Below are 21808 nucleotides of genomic sequence, written 5' to 3'. Positions count from 1 at the left end.
CGCTGTGAATGCTCTCAACTGAATATATATGAACCAGTAGGCTCTTCAGCATTGTCTTTTGTCTTCAAACCATGATTCACTGGCACAGAGCAATGTTACTTGCAATGTGGTTGAACATGAAGCTTCATGAGGCCTCTAGGGTCAAGTGGTTGACGTGTGTGTGTGTCTGTGTGTGTGTATGTGTGTGTGTCTGTGTGTGTCTGTGTGTGTCTGTGTGTGTGTGTGTGTGTGTGTTCTGTAGGTGCTGAGATCGACTGTGAAGAAAAGAATGGAAACACACCTCTGCACATCTCTGCTCGCTACGGCCATGAGTTACTCATCAATACACTCATCACGAACAGAGCTGACACAGCCAAGTGAGAACACACACAGTTTCCAGCAAAAATGCAACATGCATCTGCAATTCTGTCATTGACCGAATTCCCGCTTGGAGACTATGCTCAACACATTGTGGTGTGTGGGGGGTTGATAGACAGGGCATTGCAGCATGCTGATGTGTTGATCTGCTGTGGGGTTTAATGAGGACTGTGATGTGGTGCTGTTTCCAATCTTAGCTGAATCAACTGTAAGTCGCTCTGGATAAGAGTGTCTGCTTAAAGTCTAAAATGTAAAAATGTGTTGCAGGCGAGGCGTCCATGGGATGTTCCGCCTCCACCTGTCTGCTCTCAGTGGGTTCTCTGACTGCTGTCGGAAGCTCCTCTCATCAGGCTTTGATATAGACACCCCTGACGACTTTGGAAGGACCTGTTTACATGCTGCAGCAGCTGTTGGGTGAGTGGACTGGTCCAGGCTTTACACCAAGGAATATTTAGTTCATGAACTGGAAAGAGAAAAACTACAATCTCGTGTTACAGTTACACATGTGTTTGTTTATGAGACATTTCTTGGTAGAACTTTGTCGCTTTAGGACATACGATTTATTATTGCATTAATTTATAATTAGATGATATAAGTGAAACTTCTCCTCCAAGGAGTGAATGTCCCGAGACAGAAGAGTCATTTTCCTGGGCGTTTTTGCTGCCAACTTTACTTTATTTTCCTTTTTTCCATCGCAACTTTTTTCCCTCATTCAACTTTTTCACTCCGGACGCTTTATCTGGACATGGTTCGTCAACATCTTCAACAGCCGAAGCTAAGTAGTAACATTAACATGATGTCTTCTAATTGCAGTCGCTGTACTCATAATATACAGGAGAACGATCGCCTTACGGCGAGAATAGCTGTGCTACAAGCCCAGCTTCAGACGCAATCGTTAGGCAAGGGTAATTTCAGTGTAGGAAAGGAAGAAACAGCGTCTGTGCCACCAGTAAGTACAGATAGTAACGTTAGTATAAATCCCCCCGCACAGTCCCCGCAGCCGGACAACTTTCTCATGGCTTCTGGAGGGAAATACTGTTGGAATGCTCAACCGGTGTCGCTCATTCAGCCGACAGAAACTTTCAACCGGTTTTCCCCATTATGTAGCGAGTCGAAGTCTGAGTCTGAGTCTTCTCTTGTCTCTACTCCTCCCGTTACGGGGTCTGAGACGCCGAAGGCTCCCACCATTAGCTCTGACAAATTGAAAACCCTAGTCATTGGCGACTCCATTACCCGCAGTATTAGACTTAAAACGAATCACCCAGCGATCATACACTGTTTACCAGGGGGCAGGGCTACCGACATTAAGGCTAATCTAAAGATGGTGCTGGCTAAAGCTAAAACTGGCGAGTGTAGAGAGTATAGAGATATTGTTATCCACGTCGGCACCAACGATGTTAGGATGAAACAGTCAGAGGTCACCAAGTGCAACATAGCTTCAGCGTGTAAATCAGCTAGAAAGATGTGTCGGCATCGAGTAATTGTCTCTGGCCCCCTCCCAGTTAGGGGGAGTGACGAGCTCTACAGCAGAGTCTTAGCACTCAATCGCTGGTTGAAAACTGTTTTCTGCCCCTCCCAAAAGATAGAATTTGTAGATAATTGGCCCTCTTTCTGGGACTCACCCACAAACAGGACCAAGCCTGACCTGCTGAGGAGTGACAGACTCCATCCTAGCTGGAGGGGTGCTCTCATCTTATCTACCAACATAGATAGGGCTCTAACTCCTCTAGCCCCACAGTGAAATAGGGTGCAGGCCAGGCAGCAGGCTGTTAGCCAACCTGCCAGCTTAGTGGAGTCTGCCAATAGCACAGTCAGTGTAGTCAGCTTAGCCATACCCATTGAGACTGTGTCTGTGCCTCGACCTAGGTTGGGCAAAACTAAACATGGCGGTGTTCGCCTTAGCAATCTTATTAGGATAAAGACCTCCTCCATTCCTGCCATTATTGAAAGAGATCGTGATACCTCACATCTCAAAATAGGGTTACTTAATGTTAGATCCCTCACTTCAAAGGCAGTCATAGTCAATGAACTAATCACTGATCATAATCTTGATGTGATTGGCCTGACTGAAACATGGCTTAAGCCTGATGAATTTGCTGTGTTAAATGAGGCCTCACCTCCTGGTTACACTAGTGACCATATTCCCCGTGCATCCCGCAAAGGCGGAGGTGTTGCTAACATTTACGATAGCAAATTTCAATTTACAAAAAAAAAAATGGCGTTTTCGTCTTTTGAGCTTCTAGTCATGAAATCTATGCAGCCTACTCAATCACTTTTTATAGCTACTGTTTACAGGCCTCCTGGACCATATACAGCGTTCCTCTCTGAGTTTCCTGAATTCCTATCAGACCTTGTAGTCATAGCAGATCATATTCTAATTTTTGGTGATTTTAATATTCACATGGAGAAGTCCACAGACCCACTCCAAAAGTATTTCGGAGCCATCATCGACTCAGTGGGTTTTGTCCAACATGTCTCTGGACCTACTCACTGCCACAGTCATACTCTGGACCTAGTTTTGTCCCATGGAATAAATGTTGTAGATCTTAATGTTTTTCCACAAAATCCTGGACTATCGGACCACCATTTTATTACGTTTGCAATCGCAACAAATAATCTGCTCAGACCCCAACCAAGGAGCATCAAAAGTCGTGCTATAAATTCTCAGACAACACAAAAATTCCTTGATGCCCTTCCAGACTCCTTCTGCCTACCCAAGGACGTCAGAGGACAAAAATCAGTTAACCACTTAACTGAGGAACTCAATTTAACCTTGCGCAATACCCTAGATGCAGTTGCACCCCTAAAAACGAAAAACATTTGTCATAAGAAACTAGCTCCCTGGTATACAGAAAATACCCGAGCTTTGAAGCAAGCTTCCAGGAAATTGGAACGGAAATGGCGCCACACCAAACTGGAAGTCTTCCGACTAGCTTGGAAAGACAGTACCGTGCAGTACCGAAGAGCCCTCACTGCTGCTCGATCATCCTACTTTTCCAACTTAATCGAGGAAAATAAGAACAATCCAAAATTTCTTTTTGATACTGTTGCAAAGCTAACTAAAAAGCAGCATTCCCCAAGAGAGGATGGCTTTCACTTCAGCAGTAATAAATTCATGAACTTCTTTGAGGAAAAGATCATGACCATTAGAAAGCAAATTACGGACTCCTCTTTGAATCTGCGTATTCCTCCAGGGCTTAGCTGTCCTGGATCTGCACAGCTCTGCGAGGGCCTGGGATCGGGAGAGACACTTAAGTGTTTTAGTACTATATCTCTTGACACAATGATGAAAATAATCATGGCCTCTAAACCTTCAAGCTGCATACTGGATCCTATTCCTACTAAACTGCTGAAGGAGCTGCTTCCTGTGCTTGGCCCTCCTATGTTGAACATAATAAACAGCTCTCTATCCACCGGATGTGTACCAAACTCACTAAAAGTGGCAGTGATAAAGCCTCTCTTGAAAAAGCCAAACCTTGACCCGGAAAATATAAAAAACTATCGGCCTATATCGAATCTTCCATTCCTCTCAAAAATTTTAGAAAAAGCTGTTGCGCAGCAACTCACTGCCTTTCTGAAGACAAACAATGTATACGAAATGCTTCAGTCTGGTTTTAGACCCCATCATAGCACTGAGACTGCACTTGTGAAGGTGGTAAATGACCTTTTAATGGCGTCAGACCGAGGCTCTGCATCTGTCCTCGTGCTACTAGACCTTAGTGCTGCCTTTGACACCATCGATCACCACATTCTTTTGGAGAGACTGGAAACCCAAATTGGTCTACACGGACAAGTTCTGGCCTGGTTTAGATCTTACCTGTCGGAAAGATACCAGTTTGTCTCTGTGAATGGTCTGTCCTCCGACAAATCAACTGTACATTTCGGTGTTCCTCAAGGTTCCGTTTTAGGACCACTATTGTTTTCACTATATATTTTACCTCTTGGGGATGTTATTCGAAAACATAATGTTAACTTTCACTGCTATGCGGATGACACACAGCTGTACATTTCAATGAAACATGGTGAAGCCCCAAAATTGCCCTCGCTAGAAGCCTGTGTTTCAGACATAAGGAAGTGGATGGCTGAAAACTTTCTACTTTTAAACTCGGACAAAACAGAGATGCTTGTTCTAGGTCCCAAGAAACAAAGAGATCTTCTGTTAAATCTGACAATTCATCTTGATGGTTGTAAAGTCGTCTCAAATAAAACTGTGAAGGACCTCGGCGTTACTCTTGACCCTGATCTCTCTTTTGACGAACATATCAAGACTGTTTCAAGGACAGCTTTTTTCCATCTACGTAACATTGCAAAAATCAGAAATGTTCTGTCCAAAAATGATGCAGAAAAATTAATCCATGCATTTGTTACTTCTAGGTTAGACTACTGCAATGCTCTACTTTCCGGCTACCCGGATAAAGCACTAAATAAACTTCAGTTAGTGCTAAATACGGCTGCTAGAATCCTGACTAGAACCAAGAAATTTGATCATATTACTCCAGTGCTAGCTTCCCTACACTGGCTTCCTGTTAAGGCAAGGGCTGATTTCAAGGTTTTACTGTTAACCTATAAAGCGTTACATGGGCTTGCTCCTACCTATCTTTCCGAGTTGGTCCTGCCGTACATACCAATACGTACGCTACGGTCACAAGACGCAGGCCTCCTAATTGTCCCTAGAATTTCTAAGCAAACAGCGGGAGGCAGGGCTTTCTCCTATAGATCTCCATTTTTATGGAACAGTCTGCCTACCCATGTGAGAGACGCAGACTCGGTCTCAACCTTTAAGTCTTTACTGAAGACTTATCTCTTCAGTAGGTCATATGATTGAGTGTAGTCTGGCCCAGGAGTGTGAAGGTGAACGGAAAGGCTCTGGAGCAACGAACAGCCCTTGCTGTCTCTGCCAGGCCGGTTCCCCTCTCTCCACTGGGGTTCTCTGCCTCTAACCCTGTTACAGGGGCTGAGTCACTGGCTTGCTGGTGCTCTTTCATGCCGTCCCTAGGAGGGGTGCGTCACTTGAGTGGGTTGAGTTACTGACGTGATCTTCCTGTCTGGGTTGGCGCCCCCCCTTGGTTTGTACTGTGGTGGAGACCTCTGTGGGCTATACTCGGCCTTGTCTCAGGATTGTAAGTTGGTGGTTGAGGATATCCCTCTAAGTGGTGCGGGGGCTGTGCTTTGGCAGAGTGGGTGGGGTTATATCCTTCCTGTTTGGCCCTGTCCGGGGGTTTCTTCGGATGGGGCCACAGTGTCTCCGGACCGCTCCTGTCTCAGCCTCCAGTATTTATGCTGCAGTAGTTTATGTGTCGGGGGGCTGGGGTTAGTTGGTTATACCTGGAGTACTTCTCCTGTCTTATCCAGTGTCCTGTGTGAATTTAAGTATGCTCTCTCTAATTCTCTCGTTCTCTCTTTCTCTCTGAGAACCTGAGCCCTAGGACCATACGTCAGGACTACCGGGCATGCTGACACCTTGCTGTCCCCAGTCCGCCTGGCCTTGCTGCTATTCCAGTTTCAACTGTTCTGCCTGCGGTTACGAAACCCCTACCTGTCCCAGACCTGCTGTTTTCAACTCTTAATGATCGGCTATGAAAAGCCAACTGAGAGACCTGAGCCCTAGGACCATACGTCGGGACTACCGGCTGTGGTGACTCCTTGCTGTCCCCAGTCCGCCTGGCCTTGCTGCTATTCCAGTTTCAACTGTTCTGCCTGCGGTTATGGAACCCCTACCTGTCCCAGACCTGCTGTTTTCAACTCTTAATGATCGGCTATGAAAAGCCAACTGAGATTTATTCCTGATTATTATTTGACCATGCTTGTCACTTATGAACATTTTTGAACATCTTGGCATGGTTCTGTTATAATCTCCACCCGGCACAGCCAGAAGAGGACTGGCCACCCCTCATAGCCTGGTTCCTCTCTAGGTTTCTTCCTAGGTTTTGGCCTTTCTAGGGAGTTTTTCCTAGCCACCGTGCTTCTACACCTGCATTACTAGCTGTTTGGGGTTTTAGGCTGGGTTTCTGTACAGCACTTCGAGATATTAGCTGATGTATGAAGGGCTATATAAAATAAAATTGATTGATTGATTGAAAGCCACCAGAAAGAACAAACACATATTCACACTCTTACATTTCACATTGTTTAGCAGTATAAAAAAATCGTATAGATCATTAGTGCAGTATAATTTCTGTATAATGTGGTTCCATGCCATGGTGGTATTGACTTGCGCTCTGGTCTAAATTGTCTTTATATCTTCTTGAAAGAGAAGAGAAACCTGCAAACTGCTCTTGCTAGTATCACTTTTTATTATTGCTTTTATTAGCATTATAAAAACAGTGATACTAGCAAGAGCAGTGTACGGGTTTCTCTTTTCTTTAAGGTTCTCATTGTTACCATCCACCTGATAGCTCAGATGTGAAAGGGCCTTTCTGAACTTGATATCTTGTTACCATCCACCTGATAGCTCAGATGTACGAGAGCCTTTCTGAACTTGATATCTTGTTACCATCCACCTGATAGCTCAGATGTACGAGAGCCTTTCTGAACTTGATATCTTGTTACCATTCACCTGATAGCTCAGATGTACGAGGGCCTTTCTGAACTTGATATCTTGTTACCAGGAACCTGGACTGTCTGAATCTGCTGCTCAACACAGGGGCAGACTTCAACAGAAAGGACAGCTTCGGAAGGTCTGTCTGTGGCATCAAATAACTTTCATATGTGATCTTTATGATAATGGGGAATATAGTATAGGGGCATATAGGAATTATTATGGGAAATATTGGGCGGCAGGTAGCCTAGCGGTTAAGAGCGTTGGGTCAGTAACCGAAAGGTTGCTGGTTCAAATCCCCTAGCTGACTAGGTGAAAAATGTGTCTATGTGCACTGCAGCAAGGCACTTAACCCTAATTGCTCCTGTAAGTCGCACTGGATAAGAGTGTCTGCTAAATGACGTAAATGTAAAATGTAAATGTTTTACAGCTCCAATAAGTTGTTTCTGTTGTTGATGTTGAATGGTTTCTGTGCGTTCTTTTAGGAGTCCTCTGCATTATGCGGCAGCCAATTGTAACTACCAGTGTCTGTTTGCCTTGGTGGGGTCTGGGGCCAGTGTGAACGATCTGGATAAAAGGGGTTGCACCCCGCTCCACTACGCTGCTGCCTCCGACACAGACGGAAAGTACGTCTCACACCTCTCTTACTGTTGTGTGTGTTGTGGTGCCATGACCTTTCACATTTCACTGTAGTCTGGAGAGTATGTTGTGGTGCCATGACCTTTCACATTTCACTGTAGTCTGGAGAGTATGTTGTGGTGCCATGACCTTTCACATTTCACTGTAGTCTGGAGAGTATGTTGTGGTGCCATGACCTTTCACATTTCACTGTAGTCTGGAGAGTATGTTGTGGTGCCATGACCTTTCACATTTCACTGTAGTCTAGAGTATGTTGTTGGCCGTGTTTGAATACATACTAGTGTTAAATCTGCAGTGTGAAAGCTTGGCCACGTCTCCTTTGGGAAAGTGTCTCTGCTTGCTTATCTGTCTGTCTTGATGTTGGTATAATGATTAGTGAACTCTTGACCTCTGACCTCTAGGTGTCTGGAATATTTGCTGCGAAACGACGCTAACCCAGGGATCAGGGACAATCAGGGCTACAACGCAGTCCATTACGCGTCTGCGTACGGACACCGCCTCTGTCTGGAGCTGGTGAGTCAGAACCACAGGGGACTAGACGCCCTGCATTCACAGACCATTTTGTCTGCGTCCCAAATGGATGTAGGGCCCATAGGGCTCTGGTCAAAAGTAATGCACTATATAGGGAATAGGGTGCCATTTGGGACAGACGTTGATATTCAGTAGGTTTTAAGGTGTGGTTGCATGTTTGTCGTGGCCGCATCGTCACTCTTGATGTTCTTTTTCCAGATTGCAAGTGAAACACCTTTAGATGTGGTAAGTACCAGTTGGTTACTTTTCCTCACACTAGCTTGTTTAAGATACGAATGCAACACCCCAGTATGTCTGCAGGGGCTGGTCACTGAGATTTACAACATGAAACATGCTACTAGACTAACCTTCAAAGTAAATATGTTACAAGTCTAAACTGGCCCGTCCTTGTCTTTCCCCAGCTAATGGAAACCTCAGGGACAGACATCCTGAACGACTCTGATGTCAGAGCTCCCATCAGCCCCCTACACTTAGCTGTGAGTAAAGCCTACCTACTCCTGTAGGGGTCTCGCCACATGACAAATGGCACCCTATTCCCTATTTAGTGCACTACTTTTGACCAGAACCTTATGGGCCCAGATCAAAAGTACTGCACTACATGGGAAATAGGGTGCTATCTGGGATGCAGGCATGGTGTTGTTTTTCCACGAAAAGTTGATTGTCCAGACACTCACACACCATGTTCCTATCTGTTCCTGATTAGTGTAAAATACATGCATATTTTGACACGGTGATGATGAGGATGATTTCCTTATTTTGCCATTTGAGTTAATCAACCTCCAACAGAGGAGTAGTAGTGTGTTTGTTTCTAAATCTCACGCTTGGCAGGGACCTTCGATGTTGATGCTGGGCGGGAGAAAAAATGGGCACCCGATTTGAGAGACACTGGTCTACTTTAGAGGTCTAGGACTGTTTCTGTTCAGGCATACCACTGGTCTACTATAGGACATTGATTATATTAAGAGTGTATATCTGTTCAGGCATACCACTGGTCTACTATAGGACATTGATTATATTAGGAGTGTATATCTGTTCTGGCATACCACTGGTCTACTATAGGACATTGATTATATTAGGAGTGTATATCTGTTCAGGCATACCACTGGTCTACTATAGGACATTGATTATATTAGGAGTGTATATCTGTTCTGGCATACCACTGGTCTACTATAGGACATTGATTATATTAGGAGTGTATATCTGTTCTGGCATACCACTGGTCTACTATAGGACATTGATTATATTAGGAGTGTATATCTGTTCTGGCATACCACTGGTCTACTATAGGACATTGATTATATTAGGAGTGTATATCTGTTCTGGCATACCACTGGTCTACTATAGGACATTGATTATATTAGGAGTGTATATCTGTTCTGGCATACCACTGGTCTACTATAGGACATTGATTATATTAGGAGTGTATATCTGTTCAGGCATACCACTGGTCTACTATAGGACATTGATTATATTAGGAGTGTATATCTGTTCTGGCATACCACTGGTCTACTATAGGACATTGATTATATTAGGAGTGTATATCTGTTCAGGCATACCACTGGTCTACTATAGGACATTGATTATATTAGGAGTGTATATCTGTTCAGGCATACCACTGGTCTACTATAGGACATTGATTATATTAGGAGTGTATATCTGTTCAGGCATACCACTGGACTTTGCTTCAGACTGTGTGTTTGTTTCCATTCAGGCGTACCACGGCCACCACCATGCTATGGAGGTCCTGGTTCAGTCTCTGCTGGATCTAGACGTGAGGAACAGCCAGGGGCGCACCCCTCTGGACCTGAATGCCTTTAAAGGCCATGTGGAGTGTGTTGACGTCCTCATCAACCAGGGAGCCTCCATCCTGGTTAAAGACTTCACCCTGAAGAGGACCCCCATCCACGCTGCAGGTACGCATAGGATATCACGTAAGACCTAGAGATTCTGTAATTCAAAAGTTTTCCTTACCAAGATGGACATTTGTTTGGTCATGTTGCTAGGACGCCAATGTCCACTCTAGGGATATTATATAGCATAGTGTGAAAATGCCCACTACACACTGATCTAAGGTCATTTTTTGTCATTATTGCTGAGGATCTGGGGAGGGTAAGCTGATCCTAGATCAGTGCACAGGGGGACTTCTATCCAGAGCCAGGTACACAGTGTCACGATCGTCCAATGAGGGAGACCAAAGCGCAGCGCGTTGAGCGAACATGACTTTATTATATTAAAGTACTGAACAACAAACAATGACGATACGTGAAGTCCTCAGTTACAAAGACTGATACGGAACAAAAACCCACAACACTAAGGTGAACACTGACAGTTTAAATATGGCTCCCAATCAGAGATAACGAGCCGACAGCTGACACTCGTTACCACTGATTGGGAGTCACACGACCAAACAAGGGAACACAACCAAATACAACACAACCAATACCAAACACAACCAAATGAACACACCCTGGCTCAAAATACACAGTCCCGGAGCCAGAGCGTGACAGTACCCCCCCCTAAAGGCGCGGACTCCGACCGCGCCTACACCCCAAATAGGGAAGGGCTGGGTGGGTATTGCTCCTCGGAGGCGGCTCCGGCTCCGGGCTTGACCACCACCCTACTACAATCCCCCCGTAGTGCCCCCAGTCCGATCTGACCCAGTTAGCTGGATCAGGACTGCCGACGCGCACCCCTGGCTTGGCGCGTGAGGCAGGAATGGACCGGACCTGGCAGACGATACGCACCCTTTGCATGGTGCGTGGAGCCGGAACAGGCCTCACCAGGCTGAAGACTCGCATCCCTGGCTTGGTGCGAGTAGCAGGAATGGGCTGAATCCGGCTGACGACTCGCACCCTTGGCTTGGTGCGAGTAGCAGGAATGGGCTGAATCCGGCTGACGACTCGCACCCTTGGCTTGGTGCGAGTAGCAGGAATGGGCTGAATCCGGCTGACGACTCGCACCCTTGACTTGGTGCGAGTGGCAGGAATGGGCCGGACTGGGCTGGCGACGCGCACCACAGACCTGGTGCGGAGAGCAGGAACGGGCAGAGCCGGGCTGACGAGACGCACCACAGGCTTGATGCGGGGAGCAGGAATGGGCCAGACTGGGCTGGCGACGCGCACCACAGACCTGGTGCGGGGAGCAGGAACGGGCCGTGCCGGACTGACGAAACGCACCATAGACTTGGTGCGGAGAGCAGGCACGGGCCGTGCCGGACTGACGACGCACACCACTGGCTTGGTGCGGGAAGCTTGGATGGGCCGGACTGTACTGGGGACACACACCACTGGCCCTACACCGGGATCTGGAACGGGCCGGACCGGACTGGCAACACACGCCAGTACCTCTCGCCGTGCCTCTACTTCCTCCATCCCCTCTTCGACCAGTGGCCCCCGTAACCCGGCGGCCTTCTCCGGCAACCCACTGGGCCGCTCTATCGCGGCCTCCTGCTGGTCCGACGTCGTGAGCCCCCCCCTAAAAATTTTCGGGGCGTCTCTCCTACCCGTGGACCAGGTCTCCATGTCCCTCGCCAGCCTCTCGCCTTTCTGCCATAATGTCAAGCCCTTCTCTTCCTCACTCGGCTTGACCCAGTCCAGGAGGCGAAGGAGATCTGTGAGGGATCTCCCTGGCGATGGCTCCTGGACACGCTGCTTGGTCATATCTTGGTGGGTTTTTCTGTCACGATCGTCCAATGAGGGAGACCAAAGCGCAGCGCGTTGAGCGAACATGACTTTATTATATTAAAGTACTGAACAACAAACAATGACGATACGTGAAGTCCTCAGTTACAAAGACTGATACGGAACAAAAACCCACAACACTAAGGTGAACACTGACAGTTTAAATATGGCTCCCAATCAGAGATAACGAGCCGACAGCTGACACTCGTTACCACTGATTGGGAGTCACACGACCAAACAAGGAAACACAACCAAATACAACACAACCAATACCAAACACAACCAAATGAACACACCCTGGCTCAAAATACACAGTCCCGGAGCCAGAGCGTGACACACAGCTAGCAGGTGACAGGCTTCGAGGGCCTCAGCCCCAAAATGTTTTATTATCTGCTGTGTTAACATCATGAGGATGTCATCTACCAATACCACTGTTCTAGAAATCTGTCTGTTCATGTGAAGGTAATAGTCGTCCAGCAATCAGCTCATATCCTCTCTGTTTAGCCTCCTCTAGCTACCAACGGTCAATCATCTCACATTCTTATATCCTCTCTGTTTAGCCTCCTCTAGCTACCAACGGTCAATCATCTCACATTCTTATATCCTCTCTGTTTATCCTCCTCTAGCTACCAACGGTCATTCGGAGTGTTTGCGTTTGCTGATTGGAAATGCTGACCTCCAGAGTGCAGTGGACGTTCAAGACGGGAATGGACAGTAAGTCAATTGGGTTTTGGATACAATTCCTGAAATAAAGAGATTTTGACACTAGGTCTACGTCCCAAATGGCACCCTATGCCCTACTTGGTGCACTACTTTAAACCAGAACCCTATGGGCTCGGGTCAAAAGTAGTGTACCATATAGGGAATAGGTTGCCATTTGGGACTCAGCCTGGTTATTACCAGTTTGTAATATGACCTTGTTGTCTTGTGTATCAGAACCCCTCTGATGCTGTCGGTGCTGAGCGGACACACAGACTGTGTGTACTCACTGCTCAACAAGGGAGCCAGCGTAGAAGCCAAAGACAAGTGGGGCAGAACAGTGCTACACAGAGGGGTGAGGAGGAGAGCTGGCTGTATACGCTCACACACAGAAAGAGACGGGGAGGCTCAAATATACATATTATCTTCAGAAAAGTAGTTGTCCATGGGTAGTGGTGTATTCATCCCTGTAGGGGGACCTGCCTCCAGACATCATTTGTAATAATTGATGATTCATTATTATATCATTGATTATTAGTTATTCAAATCCATTCTTGTCTCCCCGCCCTTCCTCCCAGGCGTTGACGGGTCATGAGGAGTGTGTGGAGGCCCTGCTGCAGCACAGCGCCAGCTTCCTGGTTCGGGACTGTAAGGGGCGGACCCCTGTCCACCTGGCGGCGGCATCCAGACACATCGGGGTGCTGGGGGGGCTCCTACACGCCGCCCAGTCAGTGGAGACCCTCCCCGTCATCACAGACAACCAGGGCTACACGCCACTACACTGGGCCTGCTACAACGGTACGTACTGGACTAACGGAACACTAGATCTTTTCTGATTTTCTCTCTTCAGCACCGTAAACATGTCCCTGAATTAGGCAGGCCATACAACTAGGGGTGTAACGATTCGATTTGTATCACGATTCGTGGTTGTCGATACGATTCAAGGACGATATTGGTTCATTTAGAACGATACGATCCGAAACGATTCAGTGACTTGAAATCGATTCAGTAACCTTTTAGCCAAAAATTCAACCAGTGTGACTGAATTGTTCCTTGTAAGGACCGCAATGGTGGCTTGATAATTTCTCGCTCGTCGGCTTCTCCTCTGTCGTCCGCCATGCTATGTTTTGTTGTCTTTGCGCCTTTGCGCTGCTGCTGGCGTGGGGCGATGACGTCACGGATAGGCAGACTGAATCGAGTAATGTTTAAAGCCTTTATCATTAAAAGTGCTAAGAAAAAACATCCATATAAAGTCTGACGAGCTTAAATCCAATGGGTTATTTCCTAGTATCGATACAATCGATTTATTACATTTTAAAACGATGTTAGAGTGATATATGTTGTCCAAAAGGCCAACTCGCCGAGCACAGATCGATGTAGTTGGATCATAGGAATATAAATCGATACATCGATGTAGTAGATGGATCGTTACACCCCTACATACAACGGTACGTACTGACTAACTGGACTGTAGCTCTGTTCTCTCCTCCATGAAGTGTACACTCATTCACTCCCTCTTGTGGCTTGAAAAGCATTCGATTGGTGTGGACGGAGCCATGTGGGGGAATGAACAAGACTACAACAGAATTAGGGGTTATGACTCTCAGTGGAGGACCTTACACTGAAACAGGACTTTGTCAGGGATTGACATAGCATATGTTGTAGCTAAAACATATTTTGTGACTTCACCATTGTCAGATGTGTAGCTTTCTCTGAGAGTATTGTTGTGGTCTGCAGCGACGTCATCTTTTTCCGGTATGAATCAATCTTCCACTAGGCCATGACACGTGTGTAGAGGTGCTGCTGGAACAGGAGGTTTTCCACAAGACCGAGGGCAACTCGTTCAGCCCCCTCCACTGAGCTGTGATCAATGACAACGAGGGGGCTGCAGAGATGCTGATTGACACTCTGGGGCCGGCCATTGTCAACGCCACTGACACCAAGAACCGGTAACTACAGCACATGACAAAGTCCTTTTCTTCTGGAGAATAATGTTGTCTTGGGAATAAAATGACCTCTGGGGTTGGATGAGGGATTGTAGATTACTTTTAATACATCTATTAGTGATTTTATATTTCTATGGTATAAACAGGGTTAATTGAACAAACTTGTTTACAACAGTCCTACATGATATCGGTGAAATAAGTTTCCTCTCTCTCCAGGACCCCCCTGCATGCGGCGGCTTTCACGGACCACGTGGAGTGTCTTCAGCTGCTGCTAGGCCACAACGCCCAGGTCAACTCCCCCGATGCCTCCGGGAAGACCTCCCTCATGATGGCTGCTGAGAACGGACAAACCAACGCTGTCGGTACGCAGCCCCCTCTCCTCCGCTTTGCCTCGCCCAGCCGGCTTAAGTTCAACATGTCTGTTTTACATTTTAATAAGTCGCTTAATTTCCTAATTGAGTTTCTTTATGTTTCTCTGTCTGTGTCAGAGCTGTTGGTGAGCAGTGCCAAAGCAGAGCTCACCCTGCAGGATGCAGTCAAGAACACTGCTCTTCATCTGGCCTGCAGTAAGGTGAGCATCCCCACATGAAGATGACGTTCATCTGAACAGTTGGCTCTCTCTGGTTGAAATTTTGGTCTGACATGTTTGACTCTGGTTTTTAAAGGGGCATGAAACCAGTGCTTTGTTGATATTGGAGAAGATTACAGACAGGAACCTCATCAACTCGACTAACGCAGCCTTACAGACGTACGTATGGTTCAGCTGTATTAATTGGGCCAGAAGAATTAGAAGAAGTGCACTATATAGGGAATAGTCTGGCATTTGGGAGGTATCCTCATTTGCTGCTGGCTAATCTGACGGTACTTTCTCCTCAGGCCGTTACACGTTGCAGCCAGAAATGGTCTGACGGTGGTGGTTCAGGAGCTACTAGTGTGCTCGCAGTCGATGAGAATGGTAAGATCCATAACGCTAACACCGTTTTCTTCTGTACTTCTCTTCTCAATGTGTCCACAAATGTTTCTCTCTAGTCCACTGCTTGGTTATTGTCTTAACTTTGTATCTCCTAGCCTGGTGTTATTTCATGTTTTTCACCAAAAGTGTTATAGTAAACGGTGATGCTCCTGAAGTGACCCTCTGCTGTTCTGTTTGAACCCCTCAGGTTACACGCCTGCCTTGGCCTGCGCCCCCAACAAAGACGTGGCGGACTGCCTGGCGCTGATCCTGGCCACCATGATGCCCGTGTCCCCCTGCAACCCGGCGCCCAGCCTGTCCTTCAGTGCCATTAACCACTACACCACCAGCCCCTCCAAGAGTGTGACCTTCGACAGCCTGCCCGTGCTGCGCAGCGAGCACAGCTCCTACTGCAGCTTCAACAACATCGGCCACCGCGACCACGATGGAGGCTTCTACAAGGATGAGGAACTCAACGACTCAGACTCAAAGACATACTGAGGGGGGTGGTGGTCGCTGCCCAGGAGAGGAGCCAAGGGCAGGCGGATGGACAGTGAAGTGGGGCAGAGGCCACAAACAAATCCACACATACACACCGTGTCTTAAATCACCACAGCCAGCTTTGGGAGGGCACGAGCCGAGACAGTCCGCACAGGAGCCTTAAGAGTCCCGCAGTTGGAGAGAGAGAAATGGAGGGAGGGAGGGAGGGAGAGGGGGAGGCACAACAGGCTGGCTGGCCACACTCATCCTCTCATACCACCAGGTGTCCTTCCAGCAGATACTGGACTTCAGAGGAACTGCTGCTGCTATACCCCACCTTTACCTTTACCCACAAAGGTCCTAAACGGTAGAAACTGTCCAGCCAACAGACAGACGGACACCTTATGACGGCAATAACCTGTAGTCCAAGGGGATAGTAGCACTTCACTGAGTGAAAAACAGACATGGACCAAAAGATGTGGAAGAAGCCTTTTCAAAACCTGTTTTGACAGTAGAAATGGGATTGAGCGTTTTGGCCTGAGAAAAAACATAAGGAGTGATGTTTCATTTAAGTTTTATGAGAGTGATGGTCATGTTTATCCGCACACTAAGACAGTCAGAACGCACCTAGCCTCTTGTCTGTAATCCATGTGGGAGGAGGGGAAATCATTTATTTTTTATGAACAAACATTTTAATAAAATCATTCATGTCTTAAGCTCCTGACCCTCTGTGGGAACCAAAGAATCGTAGTATTTGCTCTCATGAGTAATTTCAAAGAATTTCCATCCCCAATGGCACCCTATTCCCTTTATAGTACACTACTTTTGACCAGGGCCATAGGGTTCTGGTCAAAAGTAGTGTACTCTATAAAGAATAGGGTGCCATTTAGATTTTGCATTTGTATGTGAGCGACAGGACTTTTTACATTTGCGTTATTAAACCTACCTGTCCTTTGCCCTCTAGAAAATATTTTAGAAAGTAAATTATTAATTCATGTATTCTTTCTTGTGATATTTATGTCATCATTTTGTGCCTTCTTTAGTTACTGAGGGGAGGTTAGGAGAGTAGGGGCAGCTGTATGAGCGAAAACAATGATGCACACTAAGTACTACAACGTTTGTGAAAAGCACTGATACTATTCCGAGGCATACGAGGGGGAAAACATGCCTCCCTTGGAGAGGAGAAACACTGTAAACCAATGGTAGGACAGCAGCACTTAGATTTTCTTCTGTTGAAAAAAATATATATATATTATTTGTCTTGGTCTTATAATCAATGTATTTTGACAGGTTTTGCTTGCTTAACTTCTTCAAAAAAATGAAACCACTCAATCCTTTTATGTGATTGCTTGTTCAAACCCCCGTTTTTGTCTCTTTTTGAAAATAATTTTAACTGGAAATATGTACAATACATATGCTATGTTTGTCAAATCAGGATCAGGAGGTTCACAGGTTTTTTCGTGTCCTTTTTTTTTCTTTAAAAGGATGAAACTAGCATGTACATATGAAATAGTGACTGAATTCGAAACTCCCATGAATTCTTTCAGTATCTGAAGATTGCTGTATATTTTATGAGTAATAAAATAAAGAAATGAGTTATGTTATTTAATAATGAACTATGGGTTATCTGTTTTATGTGACAACCGCAGTATCAATTTCTAGGTGACAGTGGTGCTAATCCCAAAAGAAAGGCTACATACAACAAGGAACAAGAAGTCTATTGGCAAAGTGATGAATATTGCATGTACCTTGGCCTAACGGTGTGGGTTATGTATTTTATTTTTCATGGCGTCCTCAACATTACAGTTTTAAGGGCAACAATAGCCTACATTTGTTTACAACTCGCAGGATTTCCATACATGAGCTTTCAACAACACAGAGTGTTGCATCAGCACGAGATCGAAAGTGCGTCAAATCTGTACAGGTCATTGTTACGTCATCACTGATAAATGTTGAAACTGATCAAAAACCGCTGGAGCAGTTCAGTCTAATCCTCCCTAGTGCTGGAGGATTGCGTTTGTTTTCGCTCTGGATGCGCGTTCATTTTGGCAAGGAAATGTGCTGATTTTGCAAGGAGATGGAGAATAAAGAGTTCAAGGTAGACATGTTATTTATTTTTAAATCTTCAATTATATTAATTACTGTGGATTAAATATTGTTTAACAAATGAAATAATGTGCTATTCATGCTGTAATATCAAACTAGAAAGTATATGGCCGGGGAGTCATGAGAGTTGGCTAAAGGTACAGTAGGGTCAAATGGGGGTCAAAGGTTATGACAGCACCTTCATAAATTCGTCCAAAATGGCACCCTATTCCCTATGTAGGCTAGTGTACTACTTTTGACCAGGAGCCATAGAAGGGTTGGCTGACGTCACGAAAATGATGCTCGCGCATCGATGGCCGGAAGTCGTGTATCTTGTTATGATTCTGTACCTCAGCTAACAACAAGCTGCCATGTGGGGAATCGTAGCTCTATGGCATGTTTCAGCTCGTTGTATGGTGTTATTGATACCATGTCTTGTTTTGAGGTGTTTTGACTGATATCATGTCTATGCAATGACTAAAATTCGCTACCTAGCTAACCAACAACAACTGTAACAATGTATTTGAGACGAGTTCATTGTTCAAATGTATTTATGTTTGCATTAAACATTTAGAGACTAAATATAGTTTACATGTTGTCTAAGTCAAACCCTGTCTATTTTGCCCCATAGTTGCATGCCAGTTTTGTTGCTAAACAACCAACCCCTCTATAGAGTGTTACAGTGGAGGTGTGATAATACCCATAAAACCTAGCGGTCAAACAGGGAAATGGTTCCAATCGTTTTTCCACCATTAATTTTTCCCATAGGCGATTTTAGAAACACATAAAATAAGGGCTGTATTTCGTGTAGGCTTTTATTTTTATTTTTATTTTATTTATTTCACCTTTATTTAACCAGGTAAGCCAGTTGAGAACAGGTTCTCATTTACAACTGCGACCTGGCCAAGATAAAGCAAAGTAGTGCAATAAAAACAACACAGAGTTACATATGGGGTAAAAAAACATAAAGTCAGAAATACAACAGAAAATATATATACAGTGTGTGCAAATGTAGCAAGTTATGGAGGTAAGGCAATAAATAGGCTATAGTGCAGAATAATTACAATAGTATTAACACTGGAATGCTAGATGTGCAAGAGATTATGTGCAAATAGAGATACTGGGGTGCAAAAGAGCAAAATAAATAACAATATAGGGATGAGGTAGTTGGGTGGGCTAATTTCAGATGGGCTGTGTACAGGTGCAGTGATCGGTAAGGTGCTCTGACAACTGATGCTTAAAGTTATTGAGGGAGATAAGAGTCTCCAGCTTCAGAGATTTTTGCAATTCGTTCCAGTCATTGGCAGCAGAGAACTGGAAGGAATGGCGGCCAAAGGAGGTGTTGGCTTTGGGAATGACCAGTGAGATATACCTGCTGGAGCGCAGACTACGGGTGGGTGCTGCTATGGTGACCAATGAGCTAAGATAAGGCGGGGATTTGCCTAGCAGTGATTTATAGATGGCCTGGAGCCAGTGGGTTTGACGACGAACATGTAGTGAGGACCAGCCAACAAGAGCGTACAGGTCACAGTGGTGGGTAGTGTATGGGGCTTTGGAGACAAAACGGATGGCACTGTGATAGACTACATCCAGTTTGCTGAGTAGAGTGTTGGAGGCTATTTTGTAAATGACATCGCCGAAGTCAAGGATCGGTAGGATAGTCAGTTTTACGAGGGCATGTTTGGCAGCATGAGTGAAGGAGGCTTTGTTGCGAAATAGGAAGCCGATTCTAGATTTAACTTTGGATTGGAGATTCTTTATGTGAGTCTGGAAGTTGAGTTTACAGTCTAACCAGACACCTAGATATTTGTAGTTGTCCACATACTCTAGGTCAGACCCATCGAGAGTGGTGATTCTAGTTGGGTGGGCGGGTGCTAGCAGCGTTCGATTGAAAAGCATGCATTTAGTTTTACTAGTGTTTAAGAGCAGTTGAAGGCTACTGAAGGATTGTTGTATGGCATTGAAGCTCGTTTGGAGGTTTGTTAACACAGTGTCCAATGAAGGGCCAGATGTATACAAAATGGTGTCGTCTGCGTAGAGGTGGATCTGAGAGTCACCAGCAGCAAGAGCGACATCATTGATATACACGGAGAAAAGTGTCGGCCCAAGAATTTAACCCTGTGGCACCCCCATAGAGACTGCCATAGGTCCAGACAACAGGCCCTCCGATTTGACACACTGAACTCTATCTGAGAAGTAGTTGGTGAACCAGGCGAGGCAGTCATTTGAGAAACCAAGGCTATTTAGTCTGCCAATAAGAATGCGGTGGTTGACAGAGTCGAAAGCCTTGGCCAGGTCGATGAAGACGGCTGCACAGTACTGTCTATTATCAATCGCGGTTATAATATCGTTTAGGACCTTGAGCGTGGCTGACGTGCACCCGTGACCAGCTCGGAAACCGGATTGCATAGCGGAGAAGGTACGGTGGTATTCGAAATGGTCGATGATCTGTTTGTTAACTTGGCTTTCGAATACTTTCGAAAGGCAGGGCAGGATGGATATAGGTCTGTAGCAGTTTGGATCTAGAGTGTCACCCCCTTTGAAGAGGGGGATGACCGCGGCAGCTTTCCAATCTCTGGGGATCTCAGACGTTATGAAAGAGAGGTTGAACAGACTAGTAATAGGGGTTGCGACAATTTCGGCGGCTAGTTTTAGAAAGAAAGGGTCCAGATTGTCTAGCCCAGCTGATTTGTAGGGGTCCAGATTTTGCAGCGCTTTCAAAACATCAGCTGTCTGAATTTGTGTGAAGGAGAAGCGGGGGGGGCATGGGCAAGTTGCAGCAGAGGGTGCAGAGTTGGTGGCCGGGTTAGTGGTAGCCAGATGGAAAGCATGGCCAGCTGTAGCAAAATGCTTGTTGAAATTCTCGATTATTGTAGATTTATCGGTGGTGATAGTGTTTCCTAGCCTCAGTGCAGTGGGCAGCTGGGAGGAAGTGCTCTTATTCTCCATGGACTTTACAGTGTCCCAAAACTTTTTGGAGTTAGTGCTACAGGATGCAAATTTCTGTTTGAAAAAGTTAGCCTTTGCTTTCCTGACTGCTTGTGTATATTGGTTCCTAACTTCCCTGAAAAGTTGCATATCGCGGGGGCTATTTGATGCTAATGCTGTACGCCACAGGATGTTTTTGTGCTGGTCAAGGGCAGTCAAGTCTGAGGAGAACCAGGGGCTATATCGGTTCTTAGTTCTGTATTTTTTGAATGGGGCATGTTTATTTAAGATTGAGAGGAAATTACTTTTAAGGAACAACCAGGCATCCTCTACTGACGGAATGAGATCTATATCCATCCAGGATACCTGGGCCAGGTCAATTAGGAAGGCGTCCTCGCTAAAGTGTTTTAGGGAGCGTTTGACAGTGATGAGGGGTGGCCGTTTGACCGCGGACCCGTTACGGACGCAGGCAATAAGGCAGTGATCGCTGAGATCCTGGTTGAAGACAGCTGAGGTGTATTTAGAGGGTATGTTAGTCAGGATGATATCTATGAGGGTACCCATGTTTACGGATTTAGGGTTGTACCTGGTAGGTTCGTTGATAATTTGCGTGAGGTTGAGGGCATCTAGCTTGGATTGTAGGATGGCTGGGGTATTAAGCATATCCCAATTTAGGTCACCAAGCAGTACAAACTCTGAGGATAAATGGGGGGCAATCAATTCACATATGGTGTCCAGGGCACAGCTGGGGGCTGAGGGGGGTCTGTAGCAAGCGGCAACAGTGAGAGACTTATTTCTGGAAAGGTGGATTTTTAGAAGTAGAAGCTCAAACTGTTTGGGCACAGACCTGGATAGTATGATAGAGCTCTGCAGGCTATCTCTACAGTAGATTGCAACTCCACCCCCTTTGGCAGTTCTATCTAGACGGAAAATGTTATAGTTGGGGATGGACATTTCAGAATTTTTGGTGGCC

The 21808-nt window shown here is 45.8% G+C and overlaps 1 pseudogene across 1 annotated transcript in view; it reads left to right on the top strand.

The window, feature by feature from the left end:
• Positions 1 to 15843, top strand: part of LOC311128543 (serine/threonine-protein phosphatase 6 regulatory ankyrin repeat subunit A-like) — a 28908-nt pseudogene extending 13065 nt beyond the window's left edge. The window contains exons 8-24 of the transcript in view: positions 242 to 356; positions 625 to 771; positions 6966 to 7034; positions 7381 to 7521; positions 7936 to 8047; positions 8264 to 8290; positions 8467 to 8541; positions 9777 to 9978; positions 12372 to 12459; positions 12682 to 12799; positions 13023 to 13242; positions 14222 to 14393; positions 14607 to 14752; positions 14879 to 14961; positions 15056 to 15138; positions 15267 to 15345; positions 15551 to 15843. The product of the transcript in view is annotated as a serine/threonine-protein phosphatase 6 regulatory ankyrin repeat subunit A-like (transcript). The remainder of the gene's footprint in view (positions 1 to 241; positions 357 to 624; positions 772 to 6965; positions 7035 to 7380; positions 7522 to 7935; positions 8048 to 8263; positions 8291 to 8466; positions 8542 to 9776; positions 9979 to 12371; positions 12460 to 12681; positions 12800 to 13022; positions 13243 to 14221; positions 14394 to 14606; positions 14753 to 14878; positions 14962 to 15055; positions 15139 to 15266; positions 15346 to 15550) is intronic.
• Positions 15844 to 21808: the final 5965 nt, after the last annotated feature.

This window comes from Coregonus lavaretus (genome assembly GCF_964263955.1).
Source record: "Coregonus lavaretus genome assembly, chromosome: 4".
Lineage (NCBI taxonomy): Eukaryota > Metazoa > Chordata > Actinopteri > Salmoniformes > Salmonidae > Coregonus > Coregonus lavaretus.
Note: the sequence above shows the minus strand (reverse complement) of the source record. Positions and strands in the feature narration are given on the sequence as shown.